This window comes from Ochotona curzoniae, unplaced genomic scaffold (genome assembly GCF_017591425.1).
Source record: "Ochotona curzoniae isolate NIBS_2020 unplaced genomic scaffold, NIBS_Ocur_1.0 contig_908, whole genome shotgun sequence".
Taxonomy (NCBI): Eukaryota; Metazoa; Chordata; class Mammalia; order Lagomorpha; family Ochotonidae; genus Ochotona; species Ochotona curzoniae.
The window spans coordinates 9,632,804-9,648,924 of record NW_024466607.1 but is presented as its reverse complement, the minus strand read 5'-3'; the positions used below and the strand labels follow the sequence as shown (position 1 = coordinate 9,648,924).

At 55.4% G+C, this 16,121-nt stretch overlaps 1 protein-coding gene and 1 long non-coding RNA gene across 3 annotated transcripts in view; both read left to right on the top strand.

The window, feature by feature from the left end:
- IQSEC1 (IQ motif and Sec7 domain ArfGEF 1) overlaps positions 1–16,121 on the top strand; it is a 223,956-nt gene that overhangs the window by 128,307 nt on the left and 79,528 nt on the right. The gene's annotated exons all lie outside the window — the stretch shown is intronic.
- Positions 12,625–14,691, top strand: LOC121165598. Its single transcript, XR_005885297.1, has 2 exons — positions 12,625–13,456; positions 13,491–14,691. It is a non-coding gene; the product is annotated as an uncharacterized LOC121165598 (long non-coding RNA).

The following is a 16,121-nucleotide window of genomic DNA, read 5'->3' as shown; positions in this document are numbered from 1 at the left end:
CTGATGCATACAGCCGGGGCCAGGCCATGGACAGCATGAGGCCCAGGGCCTCTAAACCCAGCAGGGGGGAGGGACTAGAGGGGTTGGTTTTTTTGCCCCGGGCCCTCACTACTACCTGAGAGAATGCCCATTTTGCAGCTGAGTAAACTGAGATCCTCAAGGCCATGGAGCAGCCCATGGCAGAGGAAAAGCTCCCCCTGCCCCAAAGCCCTGGGACCCCCACTTTGTGGTAAGATGTTGCCCCCACCCCATACTCACCAGGGCCCTGGGACCCTCCACCCCCTGCTCTCCTTGCCTGTCAATCCCCAGGGACTGGGAGTGTCCTGTGGGGTAGTCCACAGTGGGCAGTGTGTCTAGAGTGGGAGGGGCTGGGGTTGTCTATGTCCCCCGAGTCCTGCTTTCCCCCACCTCTGCACTCAGAGGCTCACAGCAACCCTGCGAGTAGAGGACTCCCACCACTGCTTAGTGGAAGCCCAGAGATGCTGGGCTGTGTGTCCTGGGTCACACAGCTGGCATCCATGGCAGGCAGGTTTGGACACAGAGCGCCTCATAAGACCAGTGGTCATCTGCCTAAGGTGGGGACTGGCCGAATGTTCCATCTTCCCCGAACTTGGGCTTGCTTTTTCCACCTGCCGTGGGGTGGGCTCCAGTTGGGAGGAGGGGACTGTCCTGCCACTCCCCAGGAGCAGAGTTTCAGAGAAAGGGAGACATACACACAAAGAGAGACAGAGAGATCTTCAGTCTGCTGGTTCACTCTCCGTGTGGACAGCAGGAGCCCAGTGACTTGGGCCATCTTCATCTGCTTCTCCAGGTACATTAGCTGGGAGCTAGATTGGAAGTGGAGCAGCTGGGATTCAAACTCATGCCTTCATGGGATTCTGGCATCACAGGTGGTGGCTTAACCTACTGTGCCACATGCTGACCCCAAAAGATGCATTTATTCTTGTGCAAATTTTTGGGGAAAAATGTGCAGTTTTTTTTCCCTAATGTGTATTTCCCACTTGTACTTGTTCTCACAGTGTTTGTGAGGACACACATGGAGGCAGGCCAGCAGGTGCGGTGTGGAAAGGGGGCCCTGTGGGTTCCCACTCCCTGACCCTGTGTGGGTGAGACTCAGGGTGCACCTAGCAGCTCTCCAGACTGTGGGACAGGCTTCTGGGTGTGGTCAGGCTGCAGGTAACGAGCCCCAACTATGCCGTGGTTCTCACTCCTGCCACTTTCTTAGCCACATCAGCTTTGCTGTATCAGGCAACCTCTCTGGCCTCGCTTGGTCAGTGGGGAAGGACCCTTTTAGTTGCAAGTGATGAAAAGACCAGAAGAAAAAAAAGGTCCATGTCAAAGAAACTTCAGCAGGGGAGAGCTCCTTGCCTGGCAGAACTGAGCAGGCAGGAGGGAAGTGAATTTCAGGAGTGGCTGGATCCAGGGGTTTGTCAGCTCTGCTTTCCTCCAGACTGGCTTCATTCTGAGGCTGGCTGTCCTGTGGTAGACCAGCTGCAAGGGCCAGGTTGGGGAAGTTTACCATGCTCAGGGGCAGGTGGAGCAAGGAGAAAGGAAGTTGCCACACATTAAGGGTGACAATGAGGGCCGAGCCCCCAAGGAGGAGCACAGACAGGGTCCTTGTCTGGGGAGCTTCCCCAAAGGCTTCCTGGAAGAAGTGGCTGCTAAGCTGGGAACTGAGGAGTTGGGCTGGGGAATGACTTCAGCAAGTTTATGGAAAACATTGAAAGATGGATTTGTTTTGATGCAGAAAGGTTTGAACTCCATGCTTTGCTTTTTTGTGATATGCATTTCCCGTGAGTCAGGCTCAGGACGTGCACGTGGCGGGGGATTCTGGGAGTTCCTGACTGAGCTCAGAGGTTGGGCTGTGTTGTTGGACTATGCAGGAGTAGGGGTGACAGGGGCCCGCATGCGGGAGAAAGGGGGCCCCAGTGCCTTTCAGATAAGAGAGAATGAGCACTTCAGCTCCTACTGAATGCCCAGCACTCTGTCTGCAGCTTCTCACCCCCACGCTGCAGTTTCCTGTCAGGTGCAGTAATGACACACCTGTTCGGTGGAGTCACCGCCGCAGGTTTCCTCGGAAACTCGGGATTCAGGGCTCACGTGTGGGCGGGCTTCTGGGACGCCATGAAGGACACAAAGAAAAGTTCCTGACCCTTGTGTCTGACTGGCCGTGTTGCTTCCTGCAAAAGCACTCTTAGGAACATCTGACAGCATACCCACAAAACAGGCCTGTCTCTGTTGGGGGGATGAGATGTAAATGAAACCAAAGGCCCCAACATAGAAGCTGGTGTGGGCATCTACCTGCTGGAGCTGGCTGGGGCCTGAGTGCCTCCTGGCCCCTAAGGTGCTCCCTGACAGGGTGAGCCAGCGGGAAGACAAAGGGGCAATCTAGGGACAGTGCCCCTAGTGGCTGCTGTGACTCCTGGAAGCTCCGTTGGCCTCTGTACCAGAGCAGACTTTGGGGTGGGCCAACCCTCTGGCAAGGCTCATGCCCGGGGCTCAGGAAATGCACGGCATGATTCCCAAGCAAATGTGGGAGGTGTGAAGTTTTAGACTGTGCCACACACATATTTTTGGAAGAGAGCCACAAAAAGGGGGACATCTCCCCTAGGGTTGAGGGGGGCTGGGATCCCAGGGGCTAGGTGTGAACTGGGCGTGAGGACTGGTTAGTGCAGAGAGGACAGGAGCATCAGATGGTACCTGTAGATCAGGCCCCAGGGTGGGTTAGGGGAACACAGGCAGTGTCTGGTGGAATGGGTGGCCTGGGGCTGCGGGGAGAGAGTCTGAATCCAGGCCAAAGCCAGAAGCAGGTGAACCCCAGGATCTGCCTCTTCCTGTGTGCCTAGAGGAGCAGGCCATTTCCTAACTGGCTTAAGCCAAAGGCTGAATTTTGCCTGCTCTTTCTGAAATGGACAGGGTCAGGTCCACTTGGATTAGGAGCTCAAACTGGACCTCTGGGCGCCAGCCTCTTCTGATCATCCTGGCAGAGACTAAGCTAGCAAAACAAGCCCTCCCTGGTTCACATGGACCACACACCCGGTCCTGGACCAGTCCCTAGGGTGGGGCCATGGGCTCGTGATGGTCACACTGACTGTTGTGCTCAGCTGTGGAGTTTGCAGATGCTAAGTGGATGGGGCTGAGAGTGAAGGAGATGGGTCCCCCAAAGAAAATTGGGGCGCCTTTCTGTAAGTGGGAATGGAGGCTAGGCAGCCAGATGCATGTTCTTGTGCAGGATAAGGCTGCCATGCTAGGTGACTGATAGACATCATTCCTTCCTGCCAGCCCTGTGAAGGTAGGGCTTATTGTGATCCCTGTTTGCAGATGAGAAAACTGAGGCACACTCTTGGTGCATGGTCTCGTATTCCAAATCTCTGCCCCGGAGCCCCGGCTTTTCTCCAGGAACTGTACTGTGTGACAGAGACAGAAAACCTCTGGCAGAACCTTGGGGGATGGGGAACCTAGAGACCAAGGACAGGGGAGGAGACTTGTGTCTGGCAGAGGAGGGCCTGGCAAGTGGCAGCTGTGACATGCCACAGCCACTCGCTTTCCATACGCTGCCCATGTGGGATTGTTAAGCGGAAAGTGGTCTGTAATCTAAGCAGCCACAGGTAGAACTGCACCTGCCACGTACACAGTGTCCACTGCTTTCTGCCAGCAGCAGCTTGGGTCGGGAAACTGCAGTTGCCCAAGCCGCGGGCACCCAGGGCACTTCCGGGGGAAGTGGTCAAGGCAGGAGGAAGGGGGGCTGGGTGGGATTGGGAAACAGCCATTCCTCACTTCCTTTTTCAGCTCTAAGCCTTCCCAGGCGAGGGTCTACCTCCCCACAGGCTGTCCTGTCTGCACCCTCATGGCACAAAAGGAAAGTTGAGGCAGCGAGGGCACAGAGTACCTTAACCTCACTGTCACTACGTGGGGGTGGGGGAGAGGGAGAGCTGATTATCTGGGCCCAGTTCTAGATGGGCTGCTGCCTCACTTTGTAGCCTAGGGTGCCACTGGGCCACTCCAGGCCTCCGTTTGGCATCTGTGGAATCGACTTGTAATTACCTTTCAGATAAGGCCAAGGTCAAGCCTTTAGGGAGAGTCTGGCCCAGGGTCTGGCATCCCTCAGCTGTCAGGGTCCCTTCCTATAAAGGTCAACTCACCCAGTTGCCACTTTAGCATCCTGGAGAGAAGCATGGCTGTGTAGCCTAAGAAGGCTGTCATCCCTTCAACCCAGCTCTGCAGGTGCAAGCTGCGAGGCCTCAGGCAAGTCCCTGTGCGTTTGACCTCGATTTCCTGATCTGGAAAATGGCTGAATAACCAGCACTTCTGAAGCACATGTCATGGGATATGTCCCTTTCCCCTCTCCTGGGGGCAGAAGAAGAGTTATTCTAACTGGTATGTCCAGCCAGGATCTCCCAGGCATCTAGTGTGGGCTGGCTGTGCTCAGGGCGGCAAGGAAGGCAGAGACCCCTTGTCTCCTGCAACTGGGAAAAACAGACCAGAAGCAAGCAGGCGAGCCATGGATGACACAGATGCCAAGCCTGTAGTGAGCACAGCAAAGCAGGATGCGGTGGTGTCAGGGAGGGACCTGGGAGGAGGGACACTGAGGACAGAAGGAGGTGTAGCAAAGATGGGGGACAGGCTTACTGTGGCACAGAGGGAAGAACAGGGTGCACAGGACTCAACCCTAGATTCAGACCCAAAAAGTCAGTATGGTAGTTGTGTCACCAGCAGAGGGCGCCAGGGGAAGACCCTAGGATCGCTGCTAGAGGATGTTCTCTGCCTAAACATGTCCCCGGGGCCAGACTACCCAGAGCTACAGTGCCAAAAGGGGAGGTGTCCAGCAGCCTGCAGGTCACAAACCACCAAAGGGTGGCAGGGGGCAGTGAGGAAGGGGCATAGCCCTGAGACAGCTGGGTTCAGCCCCATACTTTCATCATCAAGTTCAGATTCCTAGCAGTAGACACAGTCCCAGCTCTGCCTCAAGGCCATGGGCTCTGGACAGGTGACTGGTCCTCGCTGGAGCTCTGGCCTCCCCTAGGACCCCCCAGCAACATACTCAATAATCGCTGTGACTTGTTGAGCATCTGTGTGTGGCAGGCCTGTGGCAGGCCCATCGCACCCTCTGATGCTTTGTGATACCATGGGGAACTTGCAGATGCCTGGGGGTCCGCTGGATACAACAGAGCTGGTGTGGAAAGGGTCTGTAGCTGGATTCTTGGGAGGGTTTGTGCTGGGAAGGCAGGCTGTGTGTGTCCTAAAAGAAAGAAAAAGCAGGGGCTGAAATCCTAAAGATGTTTATTCCCAAGCTTAGTTGCTGCAGCTTGCTTGGATGCCATGGGTGCTGTGGATGCTGCCTGACTCCGGGCTGGAAAAGGTGGGATACAGAAATTCCCTGTTCCACCCCTGGAGGCGTGGCTTTCTGCAGCCATGGTTACACCCTCGCTTTCCAGATGGATGAGGAAACGGACAGAGAGGTGAAGTCTCTGGGCCAAGTTTATCCAGTGACATCAGAGGTGGGCTTGCAGCCCAGGCTGGTGGGAGCCAAGATCTGGGGGCCAGGGGCGGAGTCTGTGGAACTTGCATGCCTGTTCCATCCTCCCACGTGGCACTTGTACTGATTGGCTACAAAGGACTGGGCGGGTTTATAGGAGGGTCCTGCAGAGTCTGTGGGAAATACAATTAAAAGATAAGCTTGTGCCGCAAGACACCTTGGAAATCCATACATCGTTACTTTCCAATATGCATTTTCTGTCTTTTTTGGAGACCTCTTTTTTTTTTTTTTTTGCAGCTATTATATAAGATTTTATTTTTTTTATTATATATTTTTTTACAATCTCTACATAGTTAATTAGGGTAAAAAGGTTCAAGGGCTATAGGAAAATGGGTAAGACTATTATTTCCATATTGTTTCCTTCGTGTTTAAAAGGGGATAGTAAGGGAGAAGGCCCACCCAGTTTCCCACCCACCCCAGGTCCCGGATGTAGGGCATGCTCAAGTGGTTCTTGCTCAAGTGGTTTTGATAGTTCACCAGTTATGAATCGCTGCTAATCTTGCCACTCCAAGCACTATGAGGTCTTTGAAGAATCCACTAATTGACAGAGTCCATCATAGAGTCTCCATTTGCCCAGTATTTCACTGCCAACATATAGCTGAGATGGTTGATTGACCTGTTCTGTCTTCTCTCTTTTCTTGGTGAGGGTTCTGAGTCCAGCATTTCGATGGGGAGATCTCCAAAGAATCTTTGTCTGAGGTGTTCTCAGACTTGATTCTTGTATGTGCTAGCAAGTACAGAGCCCAGCACAGTCCATCGCCCTGATCAGCTGGTGGTTGCAATCACTGGGTTGGTTCTGTTTTCAGCCCCGACTTCCACTGGAACGAATGGGTGTTGCAGTCCAGCCTGGTTCTGCCCAACACATATTCAGCCCTCGCATAAACCAGTGGGAGCTGTAGCCTAGTTGGAGCAACCCACAATAACCCCCACCAGGCCCGCCCCCTTCCCTGGTTTGCCAGTATGTGTAGCAGTAGTCCAGTCTGTCTCTCACCCCATTCGGCTCTCGTACATGTCAATGGGTATTGAAGCTTAGTTCCATTTAACCAGCTCCACTATGCAGCCTACACAGATGCTGTTGGGTGTCTGCCTAGCCACCCCAGTCCCTGTCCTAGTTTTCGTGCCCTCCCATGGGAGTGGTAACCCAAGAGGGAGAGCCCACTATTTCCCTCCCAGGCCTCTTGGAGACCTCTTGTATGCAGAGATTTCAACATTGTCTTTTGCACTGAGACAGATGTTTTAATTGCGTGCTCTGCAGACCTTCTTGGCATCTCCTTGTAGCTCTTGCCTCTTCTTGAGCCACTGGGATGTTGAGAAGTCACTCAGAGCTCTCCCGCAGAGCAGGGGAGTCTGGGAGATACGTGAGGGGCAAGATAGGCCCCAGGGACTCAGTCACCCCGCTGGAGGCTGCCAGCCCCCAAAACAGGGCGAGGAGAACTGGGGTGTCCCACTTCAAACAGTGTTTGCTGTGTAGGTGCACACACCCTAAAGCTATGTGGACTGCACTGAGCACCTTGGTTGCATCATCATACCCCAAGTGCCACGGGGACAGGGGAGCTTTACAAGTACCGCATGTGTCCGTGAGGAGCATTTCATCTAGTTGTCCTGATGCAGGAGTTTCTGCCCTATCTTGTAGATGGAGAAACAGGTCAGCCAAGTGAGTTGCACTAGTTCGTTGCCAGCCAGAAAGCCAGAAAGTTGGCGGTGTCAGAACCGGAACGGATGAGTGAGTCCACAGACACACCCCTGCCCTACCCTCGGGCCTCTGGCTGGTCTCTTTAGGGTCCCACAGCTGCTGGTGCACAGGGACACCCCCTCCTACAGCTCCTGTTATGCCTCTGTCTCTGCTGTAGCCTCTCTCCAGATCCCTGGATTTAGTTAAGTTCCAGGTAATAATGCTGCTTTTAACGTGCGGATTCCTCTAAGGTTGTGAGTTACTTTGGAATAATTCCCGTTACAGAAGAGGTGCAAGTATAATGAGAAACAAATCCTCTCCCATATACCTTTCGTTCAAGTTGATGGTTAGGAACCACTTTATTTATTTTTTTTTTTTCTGCTTAAGAGGTCCTTGCAGACCTGGAATGTACCACTAAATCATAATCAACATATACTTCTTCAGAATGAGGGTGTCTCTTCCATAACTACAGGATACAATGTAGGAATCTAATGTACCAGTTATTCCAGCGTAAGAGCTGCCACCCCACTCAGCCATCATGTTTTCCTAACCCTTCAGTGAGGAAGTACTTCACATGCACTGTAACACCCAATTGTCAGCCACAATCCCGTCGTCCTGCCTTGCCGTTAAGTGGCCATGCCTTGGTGAGGGGCCGTCGAATGGCCATGCCTTGGTGAGCTTAGTCATTCCCTAGAAGTGTGCTCTCAGCGGGTTTCTGAGGCAGCGCTGACTTTCAGCCATCATGCGATCCCAACACGTGCGCACGTGCCAGGCCTGGAGGTGGATGGGCTGAGTCCTGTAGTAACTCGGTGCTTACGTTTGTGGGACACAGCCAGGCTGTTTGGCAGGGCTGCCTGCCCCTTCCCCCATTCCTGTTCGCGGCGTGAGAGGATGTTCTCTTCTCTAGCACCTGGTAACCTGTTACTGTCAGCCTTTCTCTTTGATTCCAGCGACGCAGGTGGTGTGGAGTGGCCTCTCTTGGTTTTGATGTGTGTCTTGTCTCACTGATGACCAAGTCCCCGCTGCAGCTTGTCGTGAGTTTATAGCCTGTTCCCTCTCCTCTCCTTGGACAGAATGTCGACTTGGGGCTTTCTTCCCATCTTGGTTTGTGTTGCCTCCTGCTCGTTGAGTTGTGTGTGTTGAACAACTGCAGGTCCCTCGTAGCAGTTGTACACTGTGTAGATGTTGTCTCCCCGTGGGTGGCTCATCTCATCCCTTTCTTGAGGGTGTCTTTTGAAGTGCAAAAGCTTTTGATCTCAATGAAGTCTGATATGTCGATTTTTGTTTTCGTTTGATTGCCTGTGCTTTTGGTGTTGGGTCTAAGAAATCCCCACGTGCCTCGAGGTCATGGGGTTTGACTGCCAGGATCCCCCTGAAGGGCTGGGTACCTTTCACCCTTCTTTGTGCATTTGGGATCATTCTGAATTGGCTTTTGTGCACGGCAGGAGTTAAGGGTGCCAGGGCTCCTGGGGCCTGCGGACAGTCAGCTTCCTCCCTGCTGTGTGTTGAAGAAGCTTCTTTCCAATGAACTCTCTTGGCACCTTTGTCAAAACAATTGGGCAATGCCTGCTTGAATGTGCTTTTTATGGCTCCACTTCCATTCTTTTGAAGATTTTTTTTAATTGGAAAAGCAGATCCGATTTATGGAGAGAAGGAGAGACAAAGAGAAAGATCTTCCATCTGCTGGTTCACTCCCTACATGGCCTCAGTGGCTGGAGCTGAGCTGATCTGAAGTCTGGAGCTTCTTCTGGGTCTCCCACGCAGGTGCAGTATCCCAGGGCTTTGGGGATGTCCTAGGACATGAATGGGCGCCCATATGGGATCCTGGCACTTGCAAGGTGAGGATTTAGCCACTGAGCCATTGTTCTGGGTGCCCCGGCTATTCTGCTTTCAATCCAACTCCCTGCTTATAGCCTGGGAAAAGCAGTGGGGGATAGTTCAAGTGCTTGGGAGACCTGGAAGAAGCTCCTAGCCCAGCCCCAGCCAATGCAACCATTTGGTGAGTGAACTAGCAGGTGAAAGACCCTCCCTGTCCCTCTATATATATCTCCTTCTTTCTCTCTAACTCTTTCAAATAAATGAGTATCTCTAAAAAAAAAAAAAAACTCATTCTCAGAAAAACACATTCCCAGTCATCTGAATGACACCCTAAAATCTGAATCCTGCTCCCTGACATTGTGGCTACCTCTCCCATCCTGCCTGTGGATGTGGGACCACCAAGGGCTCCTGCTGCTTAGCAGCAGCCATCCACACCACATGCAGGGTGGGTTGTTTAAGGTGGGGTCTGCGCCTCACCCACTGTGTTCTTGGAGTCAATCAGTTCTTGCTGACTAGAGCCATTTCTCCCATGGAAAAGTAGAGGCCCAGGATAGGGAGGGTGAAACACGCCCATGGCAAGTGGCTTCAAATGCCCACAACACAAGAGCCCACATCAAAGCTTCTGGTGGCTCACCTGGAAGGCGGAAGGGGTGCCAGGGGAAGGAGACGGCGTGGGAGACATGCCTGCCTAGAGCCTGCCTGGCACAGTTGGCACTCATGAGTAGAAGCCCAGGGTAATCCCACAATTCCCCTTCCTCTTCCCTCCCCTCCTTATCTCTTCCCTCCTCTTCCTTCCTCTCTCCTCCTTTGCCCTCCTCCCCCTTCCCCTGCAAGCACCCACTCTACCCAGCAGAGCAGCCCCTAGGGCCAGCTCCTGCCCTCCCCTCCCCCACGTCCTGTCTCTGCATCTCCGTTGGCTAGGCCCGGGTCTGGAGAACACTTCAGGCGGGGCTCAAGAAGCGACAAGGAGTCAGACTGCATCCTTCTCTCAGGTGGCTGATGACTGCAGAGCCGTGTGGCAGCTGTGGCTTTTATTAGTAACAGCTGCCATGGAGAGTGACTGCTCTGTGCCTGCCTTGGAGCACTGTGGACAGCCATGGAGAGACTGTCTAGAAGACGTTGATGTATTTTTGGAGCTGAAGTTAAGAGATGGATTTGGATCTCAGCCAACGGACAAAATACATGAGCATTCTAGGAATTATTTGTTTGATGGAGGAGAATGACATAGCATTATGACTTGTGCGTCTTTGTAAATGTTCAAAGCCCACACGTATTTCTTTTTTTCCACACCGCCTAGTTCAATCCATCAGACATTTTAATTTTGGCTTGTGGCTTTTCTTAGTGATTTGGAAGATCTCTTTATATATGGAGGACACACCGAGGACCTGGTATATGCAAAGATACAAGATAGCAAAGTGTTGACATTGGCTTTGGGAGAGGAGGCTGAAGATGCAGCCAGGCAGGGAAGCGAAACCTGAATCTGAATTCTGGGCCACGGGGCTTGTATTTTATCCTACAAGTTCAATCTGGAGCCAGGAAGGGACATAATAGAACCTGTATTTCTGAAAATTACCCTGAAGATGAGACATAATCAGAAAGCTGGGACGGGAAAGTGCAGAACTGTGGCTTTTGAGCTAGAATGGACAGCAGGGAGCCCCAGAAAGTTCTGGGTAATGACCAAGAATGAACTGTAGAGATGACGTGTGGGGTGGAGAGCTGCATGCTGGGCTTGTTGCTCCGCTGGCCGCTGGGGGAGGTGGAGGCCAGATCGAGGCCGAGGGCCATCTCTGGAGGGGGCCAGTGATTTGGTTCTCCAACATGAGGCTTTGTACCCACAGACGTCTCAGCCCCTTGTGGGTGCCGGGAGCTGTGTCATCTGCCCCTGCTCCACGTGGCTGACCTCCAGCCTAGACAGGCAGGAACGCTGCTCGGATAACCTGGATAGGGAATATGAGTCAGGAGTTTCCAGGCTGGGCAGTGGAGGAGCAGTCATGTGCAACAGCTGGCCATCACTTCTGCTCCCATGAATCCAAGGACCAGGAACCCCTAGCCTCCTGGAGAATGTTCTGGAATGACCTGGACACTTGCCTTCCACTCCCTACCCTCTTGGTGTTGGGGCCAGGAGGCCCAAAAGGGGCATGATCCTGGCTGAGCTCATACTGGAGTCTTTCAAGCTCAACCTGAAAGCCAGGCTTCCCAACTCCCTGCCCAGGTTCAGAAATCATTATTTAAAAACCAGTGCTGGGACTGGCTCTGTGGCATCATAGATTAAGCTGCCACCTGCAACACCAGCATCCCGTATGGGTGCCAGTTCTAGTCCCAGCTGTTCCACTTCCAATCCAGGTCCCTGCTAATGGCCTGGGAAGGCAGTGGAGGAAGGCCCAATTCCCTGGGCCTCTGTACCCACATGGGAGATGCGAAAGAGGCTCCTGGCTCAAGAGTAATATACTCTTACAAAGGGGTTACTTTCCCATAATCTGTCCTAAGAGGGAGTGAGAGCGAACCTGCTCATCCACTTTCAGGGCTTACCCATGGCGGCGGGGCTGACAGCACTGAGTTCACTGCACCTACCAGCATCTTCAGAGATGACTGGACCATGTAGCCCCAGTCCAGGCGTATTCCAGTGTGACTTCTACTGTATGAGCAATGGGAAACGGTCCACTGAGCTGTGGGTACGCGGAGCACTGCCAGTACTTAAGAGGGTGGGAAAGAGAGAGAGAGAAAGGGAGAGAGAGTGTGAGCTTTCCTTTCCACAGGTTTGCTGCCTAAATGTCTGCCTTGGCCAGGACTGGAGTGGAATCCTGAAACTAGGTCTCCTGTGTGAGTGGTGGGAAGCCAGCCACGGGAGCCCTCACTGCTGAGCGGGCAGCTGGAGGCAGGCCAGGGCAGAGAACTAACCCGGCCCATATGGGATCCCGGCGCATTCAAGGCGAGGACTTTAGCCGCTAGGCCACGCCACCGGGCCCAAAGGGCCGGGGAGTCTGAATCACCACACCCTTCCCACCCACCATCCTTCATGTCTTCATTCCTTTCTTTTGTTGTTACTTTTTTTTAATACAAACACATGTAATGACGGGATGTGTGTGCAGCCTGTAAGCCTGCCCACATGATCCCTGTTAACTTTTAAAAACATCAACAAGTACAGAAAAATGTAAAAGGAAGAGCTCCTCTTAGGCCCCCTTCCACATCGGCCTTGGGCCTCCTGGAAGGAAAACATCGGGGATGGTGGACTTGATATACCTTCCGGGATCTGAGTAGGGGAAGAGAAATCCCAGCATGCATCTGTGTAGAACTTTCTGTGAGTTTCTACAGAGAGGGTCGAATTGCAGCCTTTCCTCTGCAGATCTGTCTTTCTAGGATAGAGACCCAGCCTGTGTGCTTATCTCAGCAAACTCCCTCCTTCCCCAGCTGCTGGTCACCCAGGGATCCTTCTTAATCTCCCACACCGTGTTCCTGAGTCTTACTGTCTTTCTAAATTTTTTTATGTTGATACTTATTTTCATTCTGTTTGAAGGCAGAGATAGAGGGAGGAAGATCCAGTCACAGAGATCTCCCACCTGCTGGTTCACGCCATCCCCACCCCCGATGCCCGCCACAACCACGGCTGGGCCGCAGTAATCTGCCCTCCCACGTGAGTGGCAGGGTCCCATGTGTTTAAGCCATTGTCTTCTGCCAGCAGGGTGGGCATCGGCAGGAAGCTAGAGTCCAACTGGACGCAGACCCTCCTTGTGGAACATAAACTCCTAGTGGGGCAGCATCCTAATACCCGTGCCAGACACCCCTCTCAAGTCTGGGCCAGGAGTTCCAGCGGGGCTCCCGTGGTGGGTAGCTAGGGTCACCATTCACTGCCTTCCCAGGTGCGACAACAGGAAGCTGGATTGGGAGCAGAATAGCCAGGACCTGAACCAGCGTCTGATGCTGAATGCCAGGATCGCAAGCCCACCACGCCGCCAGGCTAGCTGCGCAGCCTGTGGTGTCTTTAAGAGCCTTCACTTTCTCCCACTGTGTGCAGGGAACGTATTCCCCAGCGTGTTCATTTTTACCCAACAGGTAGATTACAAAACGGCAGGCAAACCAACTGCGTTCCGGTTTGTATTTCTTTAATACACATTTCACTGCCAGCAAGATTGAGTGGATTTCCCCAGCTGTGTGTGCGTGCCCTTTGCCGCTTCCTCCTGGTTAGTCATCGGTTGGAAAGAGCGCCCCAGGTATTAGGGAAATGAGCTTTCATCTCATTTTCCTCCCTGGACGTCTGGCCTGTGTGCCACGGATACTCTTTATTATCACTTTACTATTTGTTTTACTTTGTTGATGGTGTTTTTCATTGTCCCTCGTGCCTCCTCAAAGAGTCACATGGGTGGTGGATGGTAGCCGCCCTTGCACCCAATTCTCCGGGCAGGCTTTGGGGGGTGCAGGTGGACTCCTGGCAGGTGGCTTTGGGGGGTGCAGGTGCACTCCTGGCAGGTGGCTCAGCGGGGGAGGCAAGACTTGCTGCATTGGTCCAATCCCCGGAGCCTTCACTCTTTTGCTGTCCTCACCTGCCCTGCAGGTGACTGGCTTTTCCAGAAGAGCCCTTTTGATGGTGAAAAGTGATACGTGTTTTTTCTAAAGTGCTTCTAAAAACTGTTCTTCAATTCTATAATTAGTTGGTCGTTCTTAAAAGCAAAGCCTCCTGCAGCGTAGTTAAAACAGAACTGGGCAAGGGCCCACACCTTGCCCCCCACAGGTGGTCTCTCAGGTCATTCACCCTTGTGTAACCCTGGCTGCTAGGCAGGAGAGAAAACCCTCTCCCCTGCCCCCCCCCCCCCCGGGGACTGGATGGGTCCTGCTGGGCCCCGCCTCCAGTGTCTCTGTACCATAGGAACACCCGAGGGCTGAGTGGAGCGTGAGTTCCGATTCCAGCCTGACCGCTGGGTGGCTATCCTGGCGCAGAGCGCCCTCGCTTTCTGCCGCCTCCTTTCTGGATCCACTTGGCCCTGGGTAGTGGTCGAGGTCAGAAGCTATCAGCGCTGACAATCAGCCTGCTTCCTTCTCACCTTCGCTCCGACAGCCTCCGGGCTGAGGAGGGAGGGAGGGAGGCACCTCGCCAAGGTCACACAGCACCACGGTGGCAAGGGCCACAGTGTCTGGTCTCCGGACTCATGACATCACTGGCCCGGCTTCCCGGTGGTGGCGGGGCCGCTGCGTAAGCCCGGCTCCTCTGGCCTGCTGTCTCGCCGCTTCTGGGCACCAGAGGGCGCTTCCCCGAAGGCCGCCTGCAGGACTGCAGCCCTGGCTGCCACTGCCCCTGCGGAGGGACGCTCGTGTCGCGGGGCCCCCTCGCGAACCGGAGCCGGTGCTCATCCCGCTGCCGCCGCACGCCTGGAGGGGTACCCTCGCTTTGTGTTTAGGGTCAACCCCACCCCACCCCCGTATCCAGGCCACCTTCAGGACGCCTGACTCGGGCCGAGCCCACCCCATGCTTTGGAATTGTTGCTCGCTCCGGGTTGTGGGGAAGGTCTGTTGCAGGGATTTGGGGCGCTGCCGGTGGCCACACACCATCCCCCAGGTCCTGGAAGGAAAGGCGCGGGACCCGGGTGGGGGGACGCCAGCGGGCCCTGGCGTATCGTGCTGTGCAACACTGAGCCTCAATCTTCTCATCTGCGAAATGGGGAGGAGGTTGGAGGGAGTAGTTGCTGGCGGCGGCAGCCGCTCTTTTCCTCCGGAGAGGCCAGGGGACTTGATCCGAGGCTACTCTTGTTTGGCAGTCTTGCGGAGCCCTAGGAAAAGGAAGGGGGCCACGCTGCCCCAGCTCCGACCAGCGCCCAGGCTCTGCGCACCCCGTTCCCTGTCCGCTGCAGAGGGCCCTACCAACCTGAGCGCCCTGGACTCGGCCCCGTGCGGGTGACGTCGGCGGCTGAGGCGGCACCCGGCCGCCCCGCCCCCACCCCAACACGCACACACGCACGCACCTTTCCAAGGGGGAAACTGAGGCTGGGTACGGACAGGCCTTCGCCAAGGTCACGGCGCACGCACGTGCGAAGGCCGCCTGGCCGGCGGCGCCGGGGCTCGGGCTCCCGAGCTCTCCCGGTCCCCTCTCCCGCAAACCAGCCCCCACCCCCTCCCCGCCGCCCGCATCGCGCCTGGCCGGCCCGACGCGCTGGGGCCGCGCCCGCCGCGAGGACGGCGCGCGCTCGGCGGCTGCGGGCGGACCTGCGAGGTAGGAGGCGCGCGGGCTGGGAGCGCGCGGCGGCCGCTGCGGCGCGGGGGTGAGGGTCCCGGGGTGCGCCGAGGGAACCCCTCACTCCGCTGAGGTCTAGGCGGCAGCTGGGACCCCCAGGTGTCACGGCTACGCGGACGCGCTGGCTGCTCTCCGGACCCGGGGGATGCGGAGATCGCTTATGCTGGAGCTGGGCTGGGGCGGAGATTCAGAGGCCACCATCGCAGCGACGGCACGGGTGGCGGCATAGGGGTGGCGGGGGGAGGCCGGGGTTGTGCGGCAGGGCGGGGGTGCTTGGGTGCAGGTTTCCCCCGAGCCCTGCTTGGCGGGCGTCGCGTCCGGGGTTTGGAGCGTGAGGCGCAGAGAAGCCAGGCTCCGCGGCTTTGCGGACCGCGGATCCGGAAACCTCCCAGAAGCTGAGGGTGCGATCTTGGGGGGGGGGGGAGGGTGTTCAGTCTCGCGTCAATGCAGTTGGCTGCTTCCCTCGGTGAGGGAGCCTGAATCGCAGCCCCGAGGGTCGCGAAGCCTTCCCCCTCTCCTCCCCGTACCCCTCCCCTTCTCTGCCTCCTTCAGGCGGAGAAAGCCCTCCGCTTCGTGGTCGGGAGCCTTGGGGCCGAGGCTGGGGAGGTTGAGGCATCTCAGGAATTTGCTGGTAGCCAGATAGACGCACCCCGGGGAGGGGGTGAGAAGCTCGGGCTGGGCTGGACTGGGCTGGGCTGGGTTGGAGGGGCCAGTACAGCCATGGACCTTGTCCCATAGGGGGCAGGAGGTTGCAGAGAGGGGATGGGATGATATGGGGTGATTGTAGTTAACCCCGTCCCGCCTGCTAACGTTAGGACACTTCCTGCTGGGCGGGGGAGGGGAGAGTTGTGGCGCAGAGTGTGGGAAACCCCTGC